Below are 27,673 nucleotides of genomic sequence, written 5' to 3' on the forward strand. Positions count from 1 at the left end.
AATAAAATGTGGACTAGAGTGAACTTACTGGTATTCTATTGTAGACTTATTGTGATTCTAGCAATGGAAGGATATATATCTTGATTTGGAGTTGGTGGCCACTGGAGGTGCTGAAGTCAGGGAGAGGGAAAAAAAAGAGATGTAATAAAGGGACGGGAAGCAGATGTGGCTCAACTGATAGAGGTCCTCCTACCATATGGGAGGGTCCAGGGTTTGAGACCCAGGGCCTCCTGACCCATGTGGTGAGCTGACCCACGAGCAGAGCTGCCACACCCCAAGGAGTGCTGTGCCACGCAGGGGCACCCCTGTGTGTGGGTGCCCAATGTGCAAGGAGTGCGCCCCAAAAAAAGAGCCATCTCACGCAGAAAAAGCGCAGCCTGCCTGGGAGTTGCGCTGCACACATGGACAGCTGACACAGCAAAATGACACAACAAAAAAGAGATGCAGTTTCCCCATGCCATCGAGGGTGCAAGCGGACACAGAAGAATACACAGCGAATGGATACAGAGATCAGACAATGGGGTGGGGTCGGGGAGAAGGGGAGAGAAATTTAAAAAAATAAATCTTAAAAAAAAAAAATACAGGGGCAATTTCAGGACTTGGAATTGTCCTGAGTAACATTGCAATGGCAGATACAGGTCATTACATATATAGCCAAAACCTACAGAACTGAGTGGGAGAGCGACTACAATGTAAACTATAACCCATGATCGGTGGCAATGTTCCAAAATGTATTCATCAATTGCAATGAATGTACTACACTAATGAAAGAAGTTGTTGATGTGGGGAAAGGTGAGGGGCATATGGGAATCCCTTATATATTTTTTTATGTAACATTTTATGTAATCTAAGTATCTATTAAAAATAAATAAAAAATATATTTAAAAAAAGTAAATGGATCAGGTGCCTTCAGGGTGGTATGTGCATATGTGCATATGGGAATCTCCTATATTTTTTCTGTAACATTTATGTAATCTAAAATATCTCTCAAAATATATGTTAAAAATGTATTTAAAAAGCAGCAATACTGTATATTCATGCATCTATGCCAAAGATGTACTGTGTTGATGACAGGGGAGAATGGAAAAAAGTATACCAAATGTACTCTATGGACCATGGTTGGTGGTAACGGTCTGATGATATTAGCTCATAATCTGTAACAAATGTTCCATCACAGCATAGCGTGTTGGTGAAGGGGTACTGTATGGGAATTCTACACATGTGCATGATCATTTTGAAGGGTCACAACTTCCGTAATAAAAATATATTAAAAAATAAAAAACTTAAGATTTTGGGCAAAGAGTTTCTTAATTTTGATTCAGTCCATGGGCCTATTTTTAGTGTCAGAGAGTATTACTTTCTAAAAACATATTTCAGCTTTTAAAAAATTGTGACTTCTAAAGTGGACCTGCTATTTTTAGGCCTACATAGGTTGAATGGTATTTTATTTTATTATTTATTTATTTTTTAAAAAAGATTTATTTTTATTTATTTAATTCCCCTCCCCCGGATCCGCTTTTGTTGTCGTCAGCGGCACGGGAAGTGTGGGCGGCGCCATTCCTGGGCAGGCTGCTCCCTCCTTCGCGCTGGGCGGCTCTCCTTACGGGCACACTCCTTGCGCGTGGGGCTCCCCTACGCGGGGGACACCCATGCGTGGCACGGCACTCCTTGCGCGCATCAGCACTGCGCATGGGCCAGCTCCACACGGGTCAAGGAGGCCCGGGGTTTGAACCACGGACCTCCCATGTGGTAGACGGACGCCCTAACCACTGGGCCAAGTCCATTTCCCTGAATGGTATTTTAAATGCTCTTTTAAGTCAACCCTTTTCTCTCTGCCAAGTCTTTTTAAAATCATTATGCTGACAATTGGTCAGAGAAATGGAAGAGGAACCTAAAAATGAATGAGTTTCTAAAATGAAACTTTGGCATAAAATTGGAAGCCATGTGAGTATGTTATAATGAGACTTATTATAGGTAAACATTCATTCTCATTGCCTGGTCTTCAGAATTTTGCCCATGACTTGTCACTTTGCCAACATCAAGAATTAATTTCCTAAATTGAAGGTGTTACATCCCATTGGGTTTTTTTTTTAATTATTATTTTTTACCTAATGCCTCCTTTTAAATCTACCCTCTAAAGTCTAGAGTTTCATTGCCCCAGTCCTAAAAAATGACGTAGAATGTTTGGTGTATAGGGATTTTTAGTTCATCTGTGTAATAGGACTGAGTAATATATAATTGTTACCACCTTTCTCCAACCCTCCTCCCCTTTCAGCCCTCGCCGTCCTTCCCGCCAGTCCCGCCCATATTGCTAACGTAGCCAGCCCTCCCTTTATTACTCCTCCCTCTACCCAACCCTATATAACCAAGTGTACTTCCACAATAAAGCAGACCTGTTCTTGCGCTCAAGCGGTCTCTGTGGTTCCTTCTTAACCGCGCGTCCCCCACGCCTGGAGAACTGGTGCTCCCTTTGGGAGTACCCCCCGCCGGTGGTTTAGCAGGAGCGAGCCCCCCCCTGACTCTTGGGCCTGAGCGAGGCTGAAACCCTCCCGCCCAACGGCATATAATATCATGGGAAACAATTAATTTTGAAAGTAACATTTCATGTTACTTCAATTTTGTGAATAAAGAAACCTAAGCAATAATAAAAAAAAATTTTCATACACTTTTTAAGACAGCAATTCACAGAAATGTTTTCAAGTTCGGTTTATTTGGATAGTCGAGGTTTTTTTTAAAAAAACTGGTTACTTAATTTTAAAGACGATGCATCCCACAAAGGCATAATGTATAATAAGTGCTTAGGGCAAAGTTTATCAGTAACAACCATGGATATGAATCCTTAATTCAAATAGTCCTGATAATTTCTATTTTTGGCCAAATTCTTATCAGCTCTGAATAGATCATCATTGTTTTTATGTTGTAAAGTAGCTATTCTATTTCACAGATTTACTACTAAAAGTACAAGGTAATTAGCTTGTATGACCTTTCCTTGCTAGCTTGTGCCCATTATATTAGTTTTTTCTTTAATTTGTGACTTCTTTAAATTTTGGTCTCAGGACACGTTTTTACGCTATAGATCTCACAGAGAATTTGTTTTTGTGATTATATATCCATTGACATTTATGGTATTGGAAATTAAAACTGAGAAAATATAAAATATAGGAATCCACATGCATGCATTCTATTAATATTTGCTGACAGAGTGAGGATGTCATTGAACGTCACGTAGCCTCCCGTAAACTCCGCTGTGTACACAAGGGAGAATGAGCGTGGATTAGGGCACGTAATAATGTCTTAGTGTTATATAAATAATTTAGGCCGCAAGATCCCCCATAGTTCCCCAGCATGTACTTTGAGAATCGCTGCTTCAAGGGGAATCTTTTCAAGCCATAGATTGGTTTTGTAAGGCTTGGTTTCGTTAAACTAAACCATCTAATCTACAAATCTAGTAACTAGGCATGTGTAATCTGCAATGGGCCCAGTATTCTGAAGTGTGACGGTGCTGCTGTTTATGTCTCCATTTTAAGGAAATCCTCAGGATAGTCTGTGTGACCTTGACCAACAGATGAGTGGTGGAATGTTATTGTGCCAGAGTCTAAACTCCACACACTATTGGCTGCATTTAATGTTACATTTACATTTGAAAAGAAAATACAAGTTATAATACTTATTCCAACATTCAAATGAAATTGCACCCCACTTTGGAGACCACTAGGTATAGTTAGTGCATGGAGCATTGGTTAAAAACAGCAGCCTGGGGGGAGGATTCCATGATTGGAGAGGTTTCTGGGGCACTCAGATTTGAGAAGAGGCAGGAGAAAGACAAATTTCAGGACTGTCCTTCAGTTTTGTCTTCCAGCAATCTACTAGCATCACCCTAATTCAATGTCACAATCTCAGCAACTGATATTAATCATCTATTTCTGAGAATGAATGACCTGTTTACTTTCTTTATCCTACTTCTCTTTATCGGCTCTTTGAGAATCAAAGCAAAACTTCAGTCTTTATTCTGTATTACAAATATTGAATAGCATGACTGCAACTGTGAGGCTTCAGTAAATATTTGTTCACTAACTGAACAAACGAAAGGTCTGTTAAAGGATACATATCAAAGAGGGCTTTAAGTTTCAGCAGTTAAGAGCATCCATATAAAAGAAGTTCTACTTTATACTGCATGTGTATTGACTTGAAAGTTTTCTATGTTTTTACTGATAAGTTTGAGCAGTACATTGTAGATAAGAATTTTATCTATTACTTTTGTTTTTGTTTATTGTTTTTTTATCCTGCCCCATCCCCCAGATCGCTCCCTCGTCTGTTGGGAATCGAACCCAGGACCTTCCGTGTGGGAGGCAGGTGCTCAATTGCTTGAGCCACAGCTGCTCACTATTACTTTTTTATATTTTACTTTGGGATTTCACAGTGGCTTAAAAGTCTTCTTTATTTAGAATATATCATAACAGTGAGTTTTTTAAATGAAATGAAGCATTTAAACAAATTTCATTACTATTAGTGCTAAAGACACAAAGATTGTCTGCTCCTTTCCCTTATCTTTTTATAGATCTAAAGACAGTAGGGAGAGGCGGATGTGGCTCAACTGATAGAGCATCTGCCTACCATATAGAAGGTCCAGGGTTCAAACCCAGGGCCTCCTGGCCCGTGTGATGAGCTGGCCCACATGGAGTGCTGATGCGCTCAAGGAGTGCCGTGCCATGCAGGGGTGTCCCCCGCATAGGAGAACCCCACACACAAGGAGTGCGCTCCATAAGGAGAGCTGCCCCGCGCAAAAAGAGTGCAGCCTGCCCAGGAGTGGTGCCGCACACATGGAAAGCTGAGGCAGCAAGATGACGCAACCAAAAGAGACACAGATTCCCGGTGCTGCCAAGAACACCAGAGGACCCAGACGAACACACAGCGAATGGACATAGAGAGCAGACAACCGGAGGTGAGGGGAAGAAGAATAAATAAAAAATAAATCTTTAACAAATAAAATAAAATAAAATAAAGACATTAGGGAAACGGATTTGGCTCAACTGATAGAGCGTCCTCCTATAAAGGAGGTCCAGGGTTCAAATCCAGGGCTTCCTGACCCGTAAGGTGAGCTGGCCCACATGCAGTACTGCTGCGAACAAAGGAGTGCCATGTCATGCAGGAGTGTCCCCCGCGTAGGGGAGCCCCACTCAAGAGCAAGGAGAGGCACCCAGTGTGAAAAAAAAAAGTGCAGCCCTCCCAGGAGTGGCGCCGCACACACAGAGAGCTGACGCAGCAAGGTGATGCAGCAAGAAGACACAGATTCCCAGTGCTGCCTGACAATGCAAGCAGACAGAGAATGGACACAGAGAGCAGACAACGGGTGTGTGGGGAAGATAAACAAATAAAAATAAATCTTTAGAAAAGAAAAAGAAAAAAGGATTATGCAACAAAAAGAGACACAGGTTCCTGGTGCCACTGACAAGAATGTAAGCGGGAACAGAAGAACATACAGCAAATGAACATAGCAGACAATCGGGGTAGGGGGGAAGGGGAGAGAAATAACATATAAATAAATCTTAAAAAAAATAAAATAAAATAAAGACATTAAACTACTTGCTAAAAAGAAGTTTATAAGAAAAAAGTACTAAATCTCTGATTACTTTGTTGTGTGAAATTAAGCTTCAGCTTTTAATTGAAAAGAGTAAATAAATTCCAACTTGAGTTCCTGCAAATAACTGTGGCTCTGTTCCTTTTTAAGTCTATACCATGTTGTAGCAGTTTGATATGGTTATGAATTCCAAAAATAGATATTGGATTATGTTTGTAAACTGATCTGTACCTGGGACTGATTGAGTTATGAGTAGGGCTTTAATTGGGCCATATCATTAGTGCACTGAGTCCCCACACCTTGGTGGGTGGGGACTCACAGATAAAAGGCATGGCAAAGGACAGAGTTGAGGTTTTTTGATATTGGAATTTGATGCTGAAGACTTAAGCTGGAGCCCTGGGAAGTCAGCACGTAGAGGAAAGAGAAGCACGCCCTGGTAAGAAAGGAACCTTGAAGCCAGAGTAAAGCAAGCCTCAGGAACATAGGAACCCAGGAAGCCTGAGCCCTCACAGACGTTGGCAGCCATCTTGCTCCAAATAGACTTTGGTGAGGGAAGTAACTTATGCTTTATGGCCTGGTATCTGCAAGCTCCTACCCCAAATAAATACCTTTTATGAAAACCAACCAATTTCTGGTATCAGCACCCCTTTGGCTGATTATTACATGTGTTAACGATTCATAACAAGTTCATAGCATATGTACATTTATAATAAAATGATTGTGGAAATTAAAGTTAGGAGGAGAGAATCATTTAAACAAACATCGAATGCAATACTGTGGCAGAAATCTGGACTACGTAGAAAGCCAACTAATTTCCTCAATCCAACTCTGCCACTTATTAGGAGAGACTATGCATGTAATTCAATCTTTCTAGGTCTTAGTCTCCTCCTCTATAACATGAGAATAACCATTCCAGTCTCATGGAGGTTTTGTGGTTTTGTATAGAACAGAGATAATATATGACAGACACATAACACAGTGCTGAACACATATGAAGTATCAATGAGAGGAGGCTATTAGTAGCAATAATAATAATAGTTCAATACAAAGTAAAGTTTAAAGACAGGATAAGATGTGGAATTCTTAAAGTGTCATACAAATTGAGAACAATGACTCATTCAGCTAGTTAGAGTTTTTATTCTGATTGTGGCAACAAGAACTTTGTGCAAAACGTTTGTTACGACTTTTCCTCAAAAGGTTAGCAACATTTACAGATTTTAATAATTTCCCTGAGTTCTTCATAAATGTATATGAACTTTTGATCATTCTCATATCCCTGAGTAATATGCTCCAAAACCTACCTACTGTGTAAAGAAATACTTCATATTTTTTTTATCTCAAACTGAGTTCTTTGAAGTTACAAAAATTTCTTTCATTCTAATCCTGTGAAACTTGCTGAACACATTCATATTCACTTTAACAATACATTTTATGAATGTATGCCTATGCATATGCTCCTCCCCACTCATCCTTGCAGAATAAAGACACCCATTGTTAAATAATTTTTTTATCTTTTTAAAAAAGATTTATTTATTTATTTATTTAAAAATGTATTTCTCTCCCTTCCCCGCTCCCCGCAGTTGTCTGCTCTCTGTGTCCATTCGCTGTGTGCTCTTCTGTGACCGCTTCGATCCTTATCAGCAGCACCAGGAATCTATGTTTCTTTTTGTTGCGTCATCTTGTTGTGTCAGCTCTCCATGTGTGTGGCACCATTCCTGGGCAGGCTGCACTTTCTTTCATGCTGGGTGGCTCTCCTTACGGGGTGCACTCCTTGTGCATGGGGCTTCCCTATGTGAGGGACACCCCTGCATGGCACGGCATTCCTTGCGTGCATCAGCACTGTGCATGGGCCAGCTCCACACGGGTCAAGGAGGCCCGGGGTTTGAACCTTGGACCTCCCATATGGTAGGAAGACGCCCTATCCATTGGGCCAAGTCCATTTCCCTGTTAATTAATTTTGTACCCTCATAGATAAATATCTCCATCACCACAGTTATATTTCTTTCCACCTTTTCTACCACCATTTGGTCTTCCGCAAGTGATGTCAGTCCAAAATGGATACATTATTTCCAGTTTTAAAATAACATTTCCTTTCTTTTTTAAGATTTATTTTATTTATTTATCCCTCCCCCTTTGCCGCTTGTCTTGCTGTCTGCTCTCTGTGTCCTTTGTTATGCATTCTTCTGTGTCTACCTGTCTTCTCGTCTTCTCTTTAGGAGGCATCAGGAATGAATCCTGGGACCTTCCAACGTGGGAGAGAGGCACTCAATCACTTGAGCCACCTCAGCTCCCTAGTTCGTTGTGTCTCTCATTGTCTTTTCCTCTGTGTCTCTTTTTTGTTGCGTCATCTTATTGCATCAGCTTGCTGCACAGGCCAGCTCACCAGGCAGGCCAGCTCATCTTCACCAAGAGGTCCTGGGAATTGAACCTGGGACCTCCCACATGGTAGAGAGGAGCCCAATCACTTGAGCCACATCCGCTTCCCAACATTTCCCAATTATTATAAAATAACCCTAACTTCAGTACTACTACATTTATTTGTTTCTACCTTGCAATATGATATGTTGGTTTTCTACATGACAATAACCTCCTGATCTTGAAATAAATCAAATGTGAAAAATCATCAATAAAAACTGCTTTAGGCCTTAAAATGCAATCATTTTGGAAGTTTCTTTCATTATTTTAAAGTGGAAAGTGATAATCTCTTATATTCTGTATCTAACATTTGATAAATTTTATCCCATGGTCTGACTTTTATAATCAAAATGTAAATAACTCCCCATCCACACCATGTAAAAAGTTTAACTCAAAATGGATCAATGATTAAAACATAAGATCTAAAACCATAAAATTTTAAAAGGAAAAATGGAGTAAATCTTCATGACCTTGGATCAGGCAATAATTTTCATGTATAACAACAAAAGCATGAGCAACTAAAGAAAAATAGGTAAACTGGATTTCATTAAAGTTAAAAACACATTTGTGTGAAGCAGATTTGGCTCAACTGATAGAGCGTCCACGTACCACACGGGAGGTCCAAGGTTCAAACCCAGGGCCTCCTGATCCGGGTGATGAGCTGGCCCACAGGCAGTAATGATTCACACAAGGAGTGCCCTGCCACACAGGAGTGTCCCCTGCATAGGGGAGCCCCACACACAAGGAGTGTGCCCTGTAAGGAGGGCCGCCCAGTGCGAAAAAGTACAGCCTGCCCAGGAATGGCACCGCACACACGGAGAGCTGATGCAGCAAGATGATGCAACAAAAAACGAGACACATTTCCAGGTGCCACTGACAAGAATCCAAGTGGACACAGAAGAACACACAGCGAATGGACACAGAGAGCAGACAATTGGGTGAGAACGGGGAGGCAGGGAGGGGGGAGAAATGAATTAAAAATAAATAAATCTTAAAAACACACACACACATTTGTTCATCAAAGGACACCACCAAGAATGTGAAATGATAACCCACAGAATGGGAAAAAATATTTGCAAATCATATGCCTGATAAGGGACTTGCATCCAAAATGTATTAAGAATTCCAAAAACTCAACAACAAAAAGACATAAACAATGCAATTAAAATGGGCAGAGTATTTGAATAAACATTTCTCCAAGAAGATATACAAATGGCCAATGAGCACATGAAAAGATGCTCGGCATCATTAGCAATCAAGGAAGCAAGTTGAAACCACAATAAGATAGCCAGTAGGATGGTTATTATTTAAAAGAAAAGAACGGAAAAGAACACATGTTCGTGAAGATGTGTAGAAACTGGAACGCTTATGGATTGTTGGTGGAATGTAAAATGGTTCGGCCACTGTGAAAAACAGTTTGGTGGTTCCTCAAAAAGTTCAACATAGAATTAGCATATGACCCAGAAATCAAGAGTGTATATCCAAAAGAATTAAAAGTAGTGACTGAAGCAGATACTTATACACCAATGTTATGGCAGCATTATTCATAATCATCAAAATTGGAAAGACATGGGAAGTGGATGTGGCTCAAGCATTTGGGCCCCCATCTACCATATAGAAGGTCCAGGGTTCAATGCCCAGGACCTCTTGGCTAAGGCAAGCTGGCCATTGTGGCGAACTGGTCAACACAGAGTGCTGGCCTACGTGGAGTACGCGCAGGAGTGCTGGTCCACGCAGAGAGCTGGCACAGCAAGATGATGCAACAAAAAGAGACACAGAGGAGAAATAATAAGAGATGCAGCAGACCAGGGAGCTGTGGTGGCACAAGAGAATGATTGCCTCTTTCCCACTCTGGAAGGTCCTAGGGGATCATTTTCTGGAGCCACCTAATGTGAATATGAGAAGACACAGGAGAATATACAGTGAATGGATCCAGAGAGTAGACAACGGAGGGAGGGAGGAGAAATGAATGAATGAATGAATAAATAAATAAATAAACAAACAAATCTTTCAAAAATAAAAAAGTGGAAATACGTACAAAAAAACATACAAAATAAGAAAAAGTGGAAACTGCTCATTTGAGTTGTCTGCCAACAGATGAATGGATAAACCATATACAGTATATACAAACAGCAGAAATTATTCAACTAGAAAAAGGAAATGTTGTATCTTGACTGTACCAATGTCAATTAATTTCCTGGTTGTCACATTGTGTTGTTATAGTTTTGCAAGATGTAGCCATTGGGGAAAATTAGGTAAAGTATACATAGGTAGCTCATTGTGTTATTTCTTACAATTGTGTGTGACTCTACAATAACCTTAAAATAAAAAGTTGCTTTAAAAAACATTTTTCTATTATATACAGAACTGGTTACTATAATATGGCAACAAAACTGTAACATTTGGTGTTATATTTCTACATGACACAAATTATTTTTATGTCTACTGAACAAAAAAAAAATCTACATGTTAACATGTAAATCCTAAATCTAGGAGTTTAACCAATAGTGAATGGTGAGTCAAACAAGAGACTTCCCATACAATGGAGTCAACAAATTGTAGCTCACAGTAGGTCAAATTCTACCAGTATCCTTTTTTTTGTACAGCCCAGGAACTAAGAATAGTTTTTACATTTTTACAACATTGTAGAAAACAAACAACAACAAAAGCAAAAAAACATGAGGGTTTTTTCTCTGGCACTTTTCAGAAAATGTTTGCTGACCCTAGAATCTAGATAATGAAATTAGATGTTGATGGGTCTATTAAACAGAACTTCAATATGACATTGAAAAGTCATGCTAGGGAAGCTGATGTGGTTCAGTGGCTGAATGCCCATGGATTTTTCTCGAGGATAGACCACATGTTAGGGCACAATGCGGCTCTCAATAAATATAAAAAGATTGAGATTATAGAAAGCACCTTCTGGCGGCGGACTTGGCCCAGTGGTTAGGGTGTCCATCTATCACATGGGAGGTCCACGGTTCAAACCCCGAGCCGCCTTGATCTGTGTGGAACTGGCCCATGCACAGTGCTGATGCGCGCAAGGAATGCTGTGCCATGCAGGGGTGTCCCCTGCGTAGGGAAGCCCCACGTGCAAGGAGTGCGCCCCGTAAGGAGAGCCGTCCAGCACGAAAGAAAGTGCAGCCTGCCCAGGAATGGCGCCACACACACGGAGAGCTCACACAACAAGATGACACAACAAAAAGAAACACAGATTCCCATGCCACTGACAACAACAAACGGACAAAGGAGATGCAGCAAATAGACACAGAGAACAGACAATGGAGGGGGGGGGGAGGGAGAAATAAATAAATAAATAAATCTTTAAAAAAAAAAGAAAGCACCTTCTCAGACCATAATGGAATGAAAATAGAAATCAATAATAGACAGGAAAGGGTAAATTTTCAAATGTGTGTAGGCTGAACAACACACTTCTAAATTATTAGTGGGTCAATGAAGAAATTGCAAGTGAAATCAATAAATATATAAAGACAAATGAAAATGAGGGAAACGGACTTGGCCCAGTGGTTAGGGCGTCCCTCTACCACATGGGAGGTCCGCGGTTCAAACCCCGGGCCTCCTTGACCCGTGTGGAGCTGGCCCATGCGCAGTGCTGATGCGCGCAAGGAGTGCCCTGCCACGCAGGGGTGTCCCCCGCGTAGGGGAGCCCCAAACGCAAAGAGTGCACCCATAAGGAGAGCTGCCCAGCGTGAAAGAAAGTGCAGCCTGCCCAGGAATGGCGCCGCCCACACTTCCCATGCCGCTGACAACAACAGAAGCGGACAAAGAAACAAGACACAGCAAATAGACACAGAGAACAGACAACCGGGGGAGGGGGGGAATTAAATAAATAAATAAATCTTTGGGGGTAGAAAAAAATAAAGACAAATGAAAATGAGAACAAAACTTATCAAAACTATGGGATACAGTGAAGGCAGTCTTGAGAAGGAAATCTATAGCCCTAAATGACTATTTAAAAAAAGAAGAAAGAGCTTAACTCAAAGATTTAACTGAACAACTAAAGAGATTAGAAAAAGAACAGTAAACCAATCCCAAAACAAGCAGAAGGAAAGAAATAATGAAGATTAGAGCAGAAATAAATGAAATTGAGAACAACAAAAAAAATAGAGGAAAGTGGATTTGGCTCAACTGATAGAGTATCCGCCTACCACATAGGAGGTTCAGAGTTCAAACCCAGGGCCTCCTGACTGTGTGGTGAGCTAGCCCACATGCAGTGCTAATGCACGCAAGGAGTGCTGTGCCATGCAGGCGTGTCCCCCATGCAGGAGAGCCCTGTGCGCATGGAGTGTGCCCCTCAAGGAGAGCCACCCTGTGCGAAAAAAGTACAGACTGCCCAGGAGTGGCGCCGCACGCATGGAGAGCTGATGCAGGAAGATGATGCAACAAAAAGAGACACAGATTCCTGGTGCTGCTGACAAGAACACAAGTGGACAAAGAACACAAAGTGAATGGACACAGAGAGCAGACAACAGGGGCCGGGGAAGGGGATAGAAATAAATAAAAAATAAATCTTAAAAAAAAAATTAGAGGGGAAACGGACTTGGCCCAGTGGTTAGGGCGTCCATCTATCACATGGGAGGTCCGCGGTTCAAACCCCGGGCCTCCTTGACCTGTGTGGAGCTGGCCCATGCGCAGTGCTGATGCGCGCAAGGAGTGCCCTGCCACGCATGGGTGTCCCCCGCGTAGGGGAGCCCCACGCGCAAGGAGTGCGCCCCGTAAGGAGAGCTGCCCAGTGCGAAAGAAAGTGCAGCCTGCCCAGGATTGGCGCCGCCCACACTTCCCGTGCCGCTGACGACAACAGAAGCAGACAAAGAAACAAGACACAGCAAATAGACACAGAGAACAGACAACCGGGGGAGGGAGGGAATTAAATAAATAAATCTTTATAAATAAATAAATAAATAAATAAAAATTAGAGAAAATCAGCAAAACTAAAAGCTGATTTTTTGAGAGGATCAAAAAAATGGACAACCCTCTAGTTAGAGTAACAAAGAAAAAGAGAGAGAAGATGCAAATAAATACAATCAGATATGAACGGGGGGAATTTGCAAATAACCCACAGATTTAAAAAAGGATCATAAGAGGATATTTTGAGAAAATTTATGCCAACAAACTAGACAACCTAGATGAAAAGGACAAATTCCTAGACATGCACAATCAACCTACACTGACACTACAAGAAACACAAGAACTTAACAAACCAATCACATTGAAAAGAATTGACTCAGTCATCAAAAATCTCCCAAGAAAGCCAAGTCCAGGACCAGGTGGCTTCACAGGTGAATTCTGTCAAGCATTTCGAAAAGAATTAACATCAATCCTGTTTGAACTCTTACAAAAAATTGAAAAGGAAGGAAAATTACCCAACACATTTTATGAAGCCAACATCACCCTAATAATAAATGCAGATAAAGACAATACAAGAAAAGAAAATTACAGACCAATCTCTCCAATGAACATAGATGCAAAAATTCTCAACAAAATGCTTGCAAATCGAATCCAACAGCATATCAAAAGACTTATACATCACGACCAAATGGGATTTATTCCTGTAATGCAAGACTGGTTCAATATAGGAAAATCAATCAACATAATACACCACTGAAGGAAAAAAAACACATGATAATCTCAATCGATGTGGAAAAGGCATTTGACAAAATTCAGCATCCTTACTTGATAAAAACTTTTCAGAAGCTAGGAATAGAAGAAAAATTCCTCAATATGATAAAAGGCATATATGAAAAACCCACAGCCAACATTGTACTTAATGGGTAAAGTTGAAAGCTTTCCCTCTAAGATCAGGAGCAAGACAAGGATGCCCACTGTCACCACTGTTATTCAACATTGTGCTAGAAGTTCTAGTTAGAGCAATTAAACAAGAAAAAAAAAAAATTAAAGGCATCCAAATAGGAAAAGAGGAAATAAAACTCTCACTATTTATGGATGACACAATCCTATATTTAGAAAATCTGAAATGTCTACAACAAAGCTACTTGAGCTAACAAACAAGTTCAGCAAAATGGCAAGATACAAGATCAACATGCAAAAATGAGTAATGTTTTTGCCCACTACTAGTGAACAATCTGAGGAGGAAATCAGAGGAAAAATTCTACTTACAATAGCAACCAAAAGACTCAAACATCTAGGAATTAATTTAACCAAAGTAGTACAGGACTTATATGCAGAATTATAAGCCCTATACTACTTTGGTACTTTTAGCATTTTAGCATATAAGTGCTAAAAGAAATCAGTAAACACCTAAACAAATGTAAAGACCTTCTGTGTTCATGGATTGGAAGACTAAATATCATGAAGGTGTCAATCATACCCAAACTGATTTATAGATTCAATGCAATACCAGTCAAAATTCCAACAACCAATTTTACAGAAATAGGAAAGCAATTACTGAATTCAATTGAAGGAAAAGTGCACCTGAATAGCCAAAAGCATTCTAAAAAAGAAGAGCAACATTGGAGGAGTTTCATCAACTGACCTTGTAACGTATTACAAAGTTACAGTGGTCAAAACAGCATGATAGGGAAGTGGAGGTGGCTCAAGCAGTTAGGTGCCTGCCTACCACATGGGATGTCCTTGGTTTGGTTCCCAGTGCTTATAAAAAAAGTATACAAGCAGACACAGAGAGCACTCAACAAACAGAGAACAGACAGCAAGCACAAACAATGAGGTGGGGAAAGATAAATAAATAAAATAAATCTTAAAATAACACACAAAAAAACACAGCATAGTACTGGCATAAAGATAGATACATTGTTCAGTGGTATAGAATTGAGAACCAGAAATAAACCCTCACCTATACAGTGAACTGGTTTTCATCAAACTTACCAAGTCCATGTTTTTTTGTTAAAAAAATTTTTTCCCCTCCCCATCCCCACCCTGCTGTTTTTCTGTCTGTATCCATTCGCTGTGTGGTCTTCTGTATCTATTTCTCTTTTTGTCTTCTCTTCTTGTTTTTTCTCCTCTAGAATTCACCAGGATTCGATCCTGGGGACCTCTGATGTCGAGAGTTTCCCTGTCACCTGAGCCACCTCAGTTCCTGGTTTTTGCTTCGCTTCGCCTTGACTCTCCCCTTTGTCTTTCTTTTGTTGTGTCATCGTCTTGCAGTGTAAATCACTTGCGCAGCAAGTGTGGTCACTCAGCTTGCCGCACGGGCACTGGTTTGCCTCACGGGCATCTGGTTCGCCACGCTGGCACTTGTGCGGGCACTCAACTTGCTGTGTGGGCCCTCACACAGGCACTTGGCTTGCTACATGGACACTTGGCTCATCATGCAGGCATTCTTTCTCTTCTTCTTTGCTATCAGAAGGCCCCAGGGATCGAACCCAGTTCCTCCCATACGGTAGGCAGAAGCCCTATCACTTGAGCCACATCCTTTCCCCCCCAAGTCCATGTTAACGGGACAAAACAGTCTCTTTAAGAAATGGTAGGAAGCGGACTTGGCCCAGTGGATAGGGCATCCATCTACCACATGGGAGGTCCGCGGTTCAAACCCCGGGCCTCCTTGACCCATGTGGAGCTGGCCCATGCACAGTGCTTATGCACGCAAGGAGTGCCCTGCCAAGCAGGGGTGTCCCGCACAGGGAAGCCCTATGCACAAGGAGTGCACCCCATGAGGAGAGCCACCCAGCGTGAAAGAAAGTTCAGCCTGCCCAGGAATTACGCCGCACACATGGAGAGCTGACACAACAAGATGATGCAACAAAAAGAAACACAGATTCCTATGTTGCTGACAACAACAGAAGCAGACAAAGAACATGCAGCAAAATAGACACAGAGAACAAACAACTGGGGCCGGGGCAGGGGAGAAGGGGAGAGAAATAAATAAATAGATAGATAGATAGATAGATAAATAAATAAAAAGAAATGGTGCTGGGAGAACTGGATATCTATAACCAAAAGATTGAAAGAGTACCCTTATCTCATTCCCTACACAAAAATCAACTCAAAATCAATGATGGGCCTAAATATAAAAGCCAGGACCATAAAACTACTAGAAGAAACTGTAGGAAAACACCTTCAAGACTTTGTAGTAGGTGGTGGTTTCTTGAACCTGACACCCAAAGCATGAGTGACGAAAGAAAAAATCGATAAATGGAACCTCCTCAAAATTAAACACTTTTGCATTCACAGGAGTTTGTCAAAAGGGTGAAAAGGCAGCTGACCCAATGGGAGAAAATATTTGGAAATCACATGTCTGATAAGTTTTTAATATCCATGATTTATAGAAAGATGCTATAACTCACCAATAAAAAAGACAAACTAATTTAAAAATTGGGAAAAGATTTGAATAGACATTTGTCCAAGAAGAAACACAAATGGCAAAAAAAAAAAAAAAAAATCCAAAAACATGAAAAAATATTCACCATCACTCATGATTAGAGAAATGCAAATCAAAACTACACTTCACATCAATCAGAATGGCCACCATTAAAACGAAAGAGAACTACAAGTGTTAGAGAGGATGTGGAGGGATAGGAACACTTATTCACTGTTGGTAGGAATGCAGAATGGTACAGCCCCTGGGAGGACTGTTCGGCAGTTCTTAAAGAAGCTGAATAGAGATTTGCCATGTGACCCTGAGATACTGCTATTGGGTATAGACACAGAAGAACTGAGAGCAGTGACACGAATAGACACCTGCACTCCTATGTTCATAGTGGTGCTATTCGTGATTGCCAAAAGCTGGAAACAACCCAGGTGCCCATCAACTAATGAACAGATAAACTGTGGTGTATTCACATGATGGAATATTATGCAGCTGTAGCAGGAGATGGAGTTGTAAAGCACATGACAATGTGGGTGAACCTGGAGGCCATTATATTGAGTGAAGCAAACTAGACACAAAAGGACAAATGCTGTATGACTGTGTTACTATGAACCAAATATATTGTGTAGCATATGGTATAGTTTCATTTATATATAATGTAAATATAGATCAATTTATAAAGGTGAAATATGATTAGTGGTCATGTAGGACTAGGGAAGGCATGCTAAGGGGTGTAGAGTTTTTCTTTTTGGACTAATAATTCCAAAATTTTTTGTGATGATGAATGTACAACATTGTGATCATACTATAAGCCATTGATGATTCACCTCAGATAGATCATAGGGTATGTGAATATATCACAATGAAACTGCTTAATAAATAAATAATTGTGTAAGGATAGCCAGAAATAGTAGCTATGTAAAGCAGGTGAAAGAGAGAGAGAGTGAGACGTGGAGAATTTTCTTTGTTTGTCTGATTTTTGTTTATTATTATTATGGAAATAATGAAAATGTTCCATTGGTGACTGAAATGATGAATGCACAACTATGTGATTATACAAAATATCATTGATTGTACACTTTGGATGAATTGTATGCTTCATTAATATGTATCAATAAAATTGGTTAAAAAAAAAAAGATGGAACTGGAGCCTTTCTATCATGCTTCAAAGCTCCAACCCCAAAAGTCATGGGGATCCCTGGGCCTCCACGGCCCACCTGGGCTGGATGCCCATCAGCCGTCTGGGCTCCATTCTGACATGGAAGATCTTTGGACCAGAGGTGGGCACACTGTGTTTAGCTGATCCATCTCCAAGAGCCACGGCGGCTATAAAGTGACTCTACATTGCTGCCAGATTCATCTCCTAAAAGCACAGGCAGCTCTGGTGGCTTCTAATAAACCCTCCTCTGTTCAGAAATTGCAAGGAGTCACCACTGTCTGGGCTGGAGGGCAGAGTGGGCTACACAGGAAGTGGCATATACAAACTGAGTCCTAAAAAATAAGCAGCTGGCCAAAAAAGAAGGGGAAGAGATTTGGTGCAGATGGAAAAGCTTGTGTGAAGGCTGAGGAGGCGGATTTGGTGGCTGAAGCCTCCGGAGAGCCCAGTGGCTCCTGCCTACATCCCTGGAGCACAGGGAGACAACGCTGTAGGAGCAGGCAAGGGCCCTGGAAGCCTTCTTGAGGGTGGTTAGACACTGGTGTCAAAGTCAGACAAGCCAAGGAAGAGTTTCCAGCACTGGGACCCAAACATTGCACTATTTTTAAAGATCTAGGCAATCACGACTGCCTGGCCTTGTGCCCCTCTGGGCTTTGCCTCAGAATTCCGCTCCCAGTTTTGGGGGCTCTCCCCAGGTAACTGCATGACCCACTCTCCTGGGGGAACCTGAGGGTGCCTTGTGTGGCCCCCTTTGAGGTATGGATTGCCATTGGCAGAGGAATTAGCCTTGTGCCTGACCCTGGGGCAGCCCCAAAAGCTATAATCAATATTTTGTAATGCCTTTTTTACTATTCTATCCACAAATGAAATTCATTGATCATATAATCTATCCTCACATAGAATTTCACATAAGATCAATATAATTCCCTATGTTATAAAGCAGAAATAAAGGAGATAGACATTCCAGTGTGCGAATGTCCAAAATGACATAGTCAGGTACTGGCGTCTTTACCTGGGATCACAGTGAATGATGCAGCACCAACACAGACTCATACAGGTGTGTTTTATGGGTAAGTCAAACATAGGCTACATGGTTTTCCGAAATGGTGAACAACTCTCGGTAACATTAACAAGATAACACAGTCAAATCTCTCCTTGATATACATGGACATTACATTCCTGGAAAATTCAGGGTATGTTTAAAACTTGCAAACACTACCTGTGCTCATTTGTAAAATGAAGTTAGGCGCTAGGCTCGGATCATTATAAACAGGTTTTCTACCCATGTGAATACTCGACAGGACATTTGAAGTTTGTGTGGAGTGAAGGCAATGCTTCATTAGGCATGAATGTCCCCGTATCGCAGGCATCGTATTTCTCTGCTCTCAACTCACGAACACGCCAGTAGTGCTGCCCAATCCTTGTGACAAAAAAAAAAAACAACACCCCTTCTATCCATCTGCACATGCAGCTTTCCGCCTACCAGCAGGTCTTGGGCTGGGTCTTCAGGACCTGCTTCTCCATGATCAAAGTGCAAGTCACCAGCTGAGCTGATGTCCACGATGGTGGCACTGCCCTCGGCCAGCACCTCCTCCACTGGGCCAGGCGCGGGAGCTGCTGGCACAGGATCAGCTGCCGGTTCTGCCAGATGATCTCAGTCAACTCCTCACACCAGGACCGTAGCACGTACCAGCTGCCCTCGGGGATGGGACCCCATTCCTGGCCAGCTGCTGCCCAGATTTCCACCAAAACAGTTTGTCATCTGGATGGTGGTCTACTGCTTCCGCAGCTGCTGCAGGGTCTTGTGGTGCCCCCAGGCCAGCTCTCCGGGGTACTGCCGCTGCATGTGGGCCTTGCACAGCGGCCAGGCCTCCAGGGACACCCGTTTCTGCTGGAGGTCAGATGCTCCTGCTGGCTCACCTGGGCTAGCTGGGAAAACTAAGCCTGGGTCCTCCGCTGAGCGCTTCCCAAATTCTTGAATCACAAAGTCATGAGCAAAATAAAATGGTTGTTTTAAGCCACAAGTTTAAAATAGTTTGTCACAAGGCAGTTCAGTAGCGAGGCAACCTACATGAAGCTCGCAAAAGGTGTTAAGAGTTCAAAAGTGCTACTGACCCTGATTCAGGTTTAGCAGAATGTGCTCCAGTGACGCTGCGCAAGTCCTCCAGCATGATGACATCCCATGTTAAAAATACTGCACGTTAATAAAAATAGTCACACTACCAAAAAACAAAAAACGAAACTAAGCACCCCTTCCTTCCTCCCACCCCCCATTTTCAAAATGCTCAAAAGGGCAGCCCTGCTCCCTTAGAGAAGTTAGCTGTAGAGGGAGGAGCACTAAGCTGGAGCTGAAGAGGAGAAGCGTGTTTGCCCTGGCTCTAGTCACTTTGCTGCTGTGGATTCATTTTCCTCATCAGAAAAATGTGGAACTGGGTCTATGTGATCCCTAAGATCTGCTCCGCGAAGCCATGCAGGGCGGGTATCAACTGTCTGGTGGCTTGATGAAAAAGCTCAGCGGCTAAAAGGTAATAGGTTTGTCTCCCTCTGCTGGCCGATTCACATGCCATAAATACCAAGGAAAGGTTTGCGATCTTTTTTCAGCGTAGAAGCTGTCATCTTTCAGAATTTATTAACCACATGCAAAATGTTGACAATTAATACAAATTAGATGGCCTGTGTTTCAAATCTTGCTTGCCATTTTCGTGTTTTCAGTTCCTTTATAGATCTATACACATGAATATACAACAAAATCTTCGTCTTCAGCTACCCATCATCTAAATTAAATTTAAATTCATGTGTACACAAAGGCAAAATTCCCATACTAGAAAGCAGGACAGATTTCAAACAAAACTGACACACTGTATGGTTTTAGGAATTGTGATAGGAATTATTTAGCTCATTGCCAGATGTCACCAGGGATAAGTATTGCCACAGAAGGAATTTTCTGTAGAGTTAAAAGAATTTCCAGAAATATTCAGGAGGGCATTAATCTTCTAATGGCTAAACCACGAAAAATCTGTCACATATATCTTAAATAGCTTTTAAATTAATGTTACCCCAGCTTCAGTCTTCCTATCATGATTTCCCCTCTTCCCTGAATTCATCTATTTATTACTTTTATTATTGTAGTTTGTATTTTTTTAGGTTACTTTAATTGCTTTTTCAAACAAACCATGCTCTATATTATTTTTAAACTATTTTAAAATTATAGTTAGGCATGCAAGGTGAAAAAGAAAGAAAAGGCAGAAAGAACAAGTAGTACTGAAGAGTAGAAGATGGAAAACGAAAGTCTCTCCTCCCAAATTCCCAGGCCCACATTTAGAGATAAAAACGAATTAAGTGGGTGCCGCTCAGAGGTTTGAGCGCCCGCTTCTCACGCTTCTCACGGGTTCAATTCCAGACCCTGATACCTTAAAAAACAAACCCAAACCAAAAACACGCCACCACCACAACAAAAACTGTTAGCCGTTTCTGGTTTTAATTCTTTGGTTCATTTTCATACCCACTCACCTCCTGTCTGGCCCGCACCTGAGCGGCCCCTCGCTGCAGCGGGGGTGCCCGGCACCGCTGAGGCCGCGCAGGGCCCGCGGCGGGGCGGGGGGTGGGGGCGCTCGGGCCTGCCTGCGCACGCGCGGGGCGGCCCGGCCACTCGGCTGGACCCCAGCGGCCGGCGATATGAAGATGTCCGTGGGCTGCGCCGGTCCTAGCTGTTCCTCAAAGTCAGTCAAGCTGTACGCGCCGCCGCCGGTGGCACCACGCGGCATCGGGATGCGGGCGCAGCGCTGACGGACGCGCCGACACACGCGGAGCCTGGAATCGGCAGGTGCACAACGTCTGGCAGCCAACCTGGCTTAACAAATGGCTTCAGAACTGGACCACGGCGTGTGACTCTGGTGGGATGCTTTCACCGCGGACTTCTTAATTGCCACCGTTGACCGTTACTTTCTGCCCACAGGATGCTCCCTGATCTCAAGCTACCTCTGCAGCATCTTTGAGGGGGTGCCCCAGGGCTGTACTGTGTGCTTAACCACCCCAAGGAGCGTTCCACAGCAACTTCGTGTCCCTCCACTGTGACCAGGACAGCATGGTGACCCAGCACGGCAACCCCTGTTCACCCAGGTGTGTCACGAGCCAGTTGTCCATGGAGTTCATGTCTGAGACATGATGGGGCTAAAGGCCAACGGCTTCAGTATCTGGCAGCACCAAGAACTCATGCTCGCAGCATCCTTGCTGCGCATGCCCGGGGCCCCAGGTGCTGGATCAGCTTCCCAAAAACATTACCTGATGTGGGCCGTCCAGTTACACTCTCAGCTACCTCCAGCTCTGTGCGATACTCCAGCCCATGCGGGAGCATGGCCTGTCACTGCATCTACAGCCTCAGTCCCTGCAACTGCCTTTTCCAGCAGTGGTGGGTTTGACAGCACTGCCAGCTGGATCCTGAGGTCCAGTGAAGAGCGGAAACGGAAGATGTCAGGGGCGGTGGCATGAGCTCGGGACACCACCTCGACACCAGCAAGAGCAAGAAGAGCCCAGCCTGCACCTTCCCCCTCTCCAGCCGTGATGTGATGTGGGGGAGGGGCACCTACCCTGATGGGCAGGGCGTTCGGGGACCAGGACGAGGATGAGAGGCTGGTCACCCAGCTGGAGAACACCCACTTTGGCCCTGGGCCCCCAAAGACCCTGGGAGAGCAAGCCTGTGTCCAGTCAGGAAAGCAAATCCGAGAACCCCACGTCAGGGGCCTCCAGCAAGGGTCTGCCTTGGCCGCCCAGCGCTCTGCCTGCCCGACCCCTCACAGCCCCAGGGAACTGAAGACAGAATGAAGAGACAGAACACCTAAAGTACGCAAACTCCATCCACCTACTCCAGGAAGGAACTGGACTTGCTAGGGGCAGATGCCAACATTTGCCCCCCCGGGGACTCTGGGCTGGGTCTGGCCTCTGCAGACCCTTTTGGGGAACTGGTACTCGTGTAGATGTCCACGTGGATTCTGGCCTCTAAGAAATCTCCTGACTACTCCCAGGGCTTTTGCCTCCATCCTTACCCCAGGTTCTGGGCTCTGCATCCTCTAGACCCACCCCCCTCAAGCCTGAAGTTATCTGTCCCCACAGCCCTTAAGGACTTAAGGTTGTGAGGCTTGTTCAAGTGTCCCTCCCCAGGCACTCCCCATAGGTGGCCAAGAGTAGAGGCTAAAGCTCTGGGCCAGGAGCACATGTGGCTCAAGTGGTTGCACACCTACCTCCCACATGGGAGGTCCTGGGTTCAGATCCCCATGTCTCCTGAAAAAAACAAAAACAAACAAAAAGCAAAAAAAAAAAAAGAAAAAGGAAACATCAACTCAGGGTCGCTGATGTGGCTTGGTGGTTGAGAGCCTGCATCCCAAGTACAAGGTCCTGGCTTCCATCCCTGGCCCCTGGTACCTCAAAACAACAACAACAAATCTCTGGGACCCTCCCCCCTTCTGCTACCAAGTTTTTTTTAATTATTAAAGGTTTTTATATTTTTAAAAATGTAAATTAAAACAAAATCATATTTTGTGCCTTTTCCCTTGTAAACATCATAGAAGGCAGGAGGAGGTAACCAGGATGCTCACCTCCATTCACAGATGGACATGGAGGCTCAGGAGCCAAGGTGAGCCAAGAGAAGGGTTCCATGAGGCTAGACTCTGCTCTGTGGCTTTGCTGCCCTTTCCTGTGGCCAGTCCCAGAAGTGTTGACACCACCTCCTTCCCCACTCTTCCCTCTGGCTTCTGGGGCCCACCATATGCTGTTTCCTCCAACCCAGCTGCCACTGATGGAAAGAAAGGTATTAGGTATTATGTCAGGCACTAAGGGGAAGGGTGGGAAAGATGGATGTCCCACTCCAATGGTAAGGCACTTTTATTGGTGGTGGTGGTGGGGCTATTAAGTCATGCATGGTACTGATCAATAAAGATACTTTTCAGTTTAAAAAAACACCCATTCACTTTTATATTCTGATGAACAACTTTAGAATGCATTTTTTACTTCCTGCTATAGAAGTGATTTATTAAACTTATACCCCCTTGACTTTCCCCATTAACCTTTCAATGGTTCTCTTCTCTACTATTTTTTCTTAAATTTAAAAAATTTTAAATAATTTCAAACTGACAGGATGGTCACAAAAATAATATAAACCCCTTACAGAGAACTCCAATATACCTCCCCCATACTTAGATCCACCAATTTCAACATTTTGCCACATTTGCTGTATCATTCTATCTATATATCTAACCTATCAATTTTCTAAACATTTGAGAATAGGCTGTATACATCATGCTCCTTAAACGTACATTTTTTAGGAATAAGCATATTCACATATGTAACCATCTTTAGTATAGTAATCAAGTTCAAGAACTTTGACATTTGCACACTGATGTTTATTGTGGCATTACTCACAACTGCCAAAAGATAGAAGCAACCCAATGTCCATCAATCAATGAATGGATAAATAAAATGTGGTAAATACATACAATGGAATATTATTCAGCATTAAAAATGAATGAGGGAAACGGACTTTGGCCCAGTGGTTAGGACGTCCGTCTACCACATGGGAGGTCCGCGGTTCAAACCCCGGGCCTCCTTGACCCGTGTAGAGCTGGCCATGCGCAGTGCTGATGCGCACAAGGAGTGCCGCGCCACGCAAGGGTGTCCCCCGCGTAGGGGAGCCCCACGCGCAAGGAGTGCACCCATGAGGAAAGCCGCCCAGCGTGAAAAGAAAGAGCAGCCTGCCCAGGAATGGCGCCGCCCACACTTCCCGTGCCGCTGACGACAACAGAAGCGGACAAAGAAACAAGACGCAGCAAATGGACACCAAGAAGAGACAACCAGGGGAGGGGGGGGGGTTAAATAAATAAATAAATCTTAAAAAAAAAAAAATGAATGAGATGATGGCATCAACATGGTGACGAAAGACATCCCCTGAAAAAGCCTTCCCAGAGATTTAGCAAATAAAAGGACAAATTCTACTTGCTTAGAAGTCTGGAAGATGGTAGAGACTCAAGAAGGACTCCAGGGAAGTGGACTTGGCTCAAAAGATAGAGCGTCTGTCTACCACATTTGAGGCCCATGTTTCAAACCCAGGGCTTCCTTGACCCGTGTGGAGCTGGCCCATGCGCAGTACTGATATGCGCAAGGAGTGTTGTGCCACACAGGGGTGTCCCAGCGTAGGGGAGCCCCAAGTGCAAGAAGTGCACCCCATAAGGAGAGCCACCCAGCACAAAAAAAGTGCAGCCTGCTCAGGAGTGGTGTCACACACACGGAGAGCAGATGCAGCAATATGATGCAACAAAAAGAGAGACACAGATTCCCGGTGATGCTGATAAGAATAGAAGCAAACACAGAAGAACACACAGCAAATGGACACAGAGAACAGACAACTTGGGCAGAGGGGAAGGGGGGAGAAATTTAAAAAAAAAAAAAAAAAAAAAGGAAGGACTCCACAAACACTGAATCAAAGAAAAGAAAAATATTAGGTAGGAAAATTCCATCCCAAACCACTGGTCGGTTCCTGTTCTCCTCTTCCTCACTGTGAGTGAGGAGCTTGGGAGTCTGAAGGAGGCAGAATGGCCCAGGTCCCTCCCACTGCAGACAGAGAATACAGGGTAACTCACAGCAGCAGGTAGAACTCCACACAGATCCAGAGACCCAGGGTGGAACACAAGCCACTGAGGAGAGCTGCATACAAAAGGGTCCCGTGTCAGGGCGGGAAAGAGGGATCCCACAACAGAACTGCTGGCAAGAACTGTTGGGCCCTCATCTCAATTAAGTGGACCGCCTAATTGCAAAATGGACTTTTTCTGAAGTGACCCATCTTTCTGGGTTAATCTCACCTGGTCCCCTGTGTTGGGATACCCTAACAGGAAGGAAACTGGACGTAGAAAAGCCTCACAGGAAAAAAAAAAAGAAGAGGCGGGTGATGTTAAAATAAATGGCTGTAAAATAGGACAGGTCCTAGAACTGAAAAGTGTAAGGAGAATGGGGCACTGAGTGAGGGAGAAAATTTAAACAAAACATAGGTACTGGGAAGAAAATTCTCCATAAAAACAAATAGAACAGCTCAAGATACCCAGAGAATGAACAGAGGAAAGGAAGCCTTTTTCTAGGGGTGAAACAATTGTACAAAAAGTGCAATCTTAAAAATTGCACTGCATATCCAGTACAAGAATCAGATGAAGAAGAGCTGAGAAAATCAGAACAGTTAAAAATGGGTCATTCTAAAGATCTAGAATAAGTTGGACCACCTGTCAAAGAAAAAGCTTTAAAACAAAGCCAATCAACAATAAAACCCTAGACAAAAGGGAGAAACAGGCCTTCAGAGTTAACACAACAAGATAATCGGATGCCTTGACAACAAAAAATGACAAGCCATACTAACAAAAGGAAGACATGGCTTAGTCAAGGTAACAAAATAGAACTTCAGAGGAGACTCAGAAGATGGAGCAACTAATCAAAGATGTTCAAACTAACCTCCTAAATCAATTCAAGGGAATGAAGGAAAATAAGGTCTATTAAGAAGACAATATGTGAGTAAAAAGAACTTGTAAGTATAAAAAAGTACAAGAAATAAAGGGATGAAGGGCACAATGGTAGAGATTATAAATACATTAGAGGCAAACAACAGCAAATTTAAACAGGCAGAAGAAATAGTCAGCAAACTACAAGATTGGTCAATTGAAATCATACAGTCAGGAGACAGAGAAAAGAATAGAAAAAATTGAGCAGTGCTTGAGGGAGTTGAGTGAAAACATGCAGTGCTCAAACATATGCATCATAGGTGTCCCAGAAGGAGAAGAAAGGGAAAGGGGGCAGAAAGAACATGTGAGAAAATAATGGCTGAAAATTTCCCAACTCTTATGAAAGACATAAATATACATGTTCAAGAAGCACAACATGCTACCAATAGAATAAACCCTAATAGACCTATTCTGAGACACATACTAATCAGAATGTCAAATACCAAAGATGAAGAGAAAATTCTGAAAGCAGCAAGAGAAAAGCGATTTGTCACATACAATGGATCCTCAATAAGACTAAGTGCTGATTTCTCATCAGAAACCATAGAGGCGAGAAGGCAGTGGTATGATATATTTAAGGTACTGGAAGTGAAAAGCTGCAGGCTAAAAATTCTTTATCAGACAAAACTGTCCTGCAAACAAAATGAGAGAAAGTTTAAAATAGTCACAGTTAAACAGAAATTGAGAGAGTTCACAAACAAACAAAACAAAAACACCTACCCGACAAGAATTACTAAAGGAACTCCTGCAGGTTCAAAGGAATAGACAGGAGAGAGTGGCTCAGAATAGCGTGAAGAAATAAAGTTCTTCAGTAAGGGTAACAAAGGGTAAACGCAAAACCAAATAGTACTGTATCCTCAATATACAGCTCCACTCTTTAATTCATACAAGAATCAGAATAAATTTGAAAAAGAAAAAGGCATATTTCTGATAACACATGCAAAATATACAGTGGTAAATGGGACTAAAATAACATAAAGAGGGGAAAGAGAGGGATATGGGTGCAGAGAACGTGTATGTTACTGAAGCTGAGTTGGTATTTTTAAAAATTAGTAGGTTATAGATGAAGGTGGTATAATTTAAAACCCAGGTTAACCACAAAAATAGTATTTTAAAAACATACAGAAACACAAATGAGAAAGGGATCACTCAGATACATGACAAAAAATCAACTGTACAGAAAAATAAAGGAAAAGACAGACCAAAAAAAAAAAAAAAGAGAGAGAGATGACATATAGAAACCACAGACAAAATGGCTGAAGTAAGCACTGGCTTTACCGTAGTCACACTGAATGTTTTATTTTATTTATTTATTTTTTATATTTATTTATTTTTTAAGATTTGTTTTGCATTCACTTCCCCCCACCCCAGGTGTCTGCTCTCTGTGTCTATTCGCTGTGTGTTCTTTTGTGTCTGCTTCTATTTTTGTCAGTGGCATGGGAATCTATGTCTCTTTTTGTTGCATCATCTTGCTTTGTCAGCTCTCTGTGTGTGCGGTGCCATTCCTGGGCAGGCTGCACTTTCTTTTGTGCTGGGTGGCTCTCCTTACGGGGTGCACTCCTTGCACGTGGGGCTCCCCTATGCGGGGGACACCGTTGTGTGGCACAGCACTCCTTGTACGCATCAGCACTGCATGTGGGCCAGCTCCACACAGGTCAAGGAGGCCCTGGGTTTGAACCCTGAACCTC

The 27,673-nt window shown here is 42.8% G+C and overlaps 1 pseudogene; it reads left to right on the plus strand.

The window, feature by feature from the left end:
- Window positions 1-21,120: 21,120 nt before the first annotated feature.
- LOC111767281 (LIM domain-binding protein 1 pseudogene) lies at window positions 21,121-22,264 on the plus strand (annotated as a pseudogene).
- Window positions 22,265-27,673: the final 5,409 nt, after the last annotated feature.

The sequence above is a fragment of the Dasypus novemcinctus genome, chromosome 5, assembly GCF_030445035.2.
Source record: "Dasypus novemcinctus isolate mDasNov1 chromosome 5, mDasNov1.1.hap2, whole genome shotgun sequence".
NCBI classification, from domain to species: Eukaryota; Metazoa; Chordata; class Mammalia; order Cingulata; family Dasypodidae; genus Dasypus; species Dasypus novemcinctus.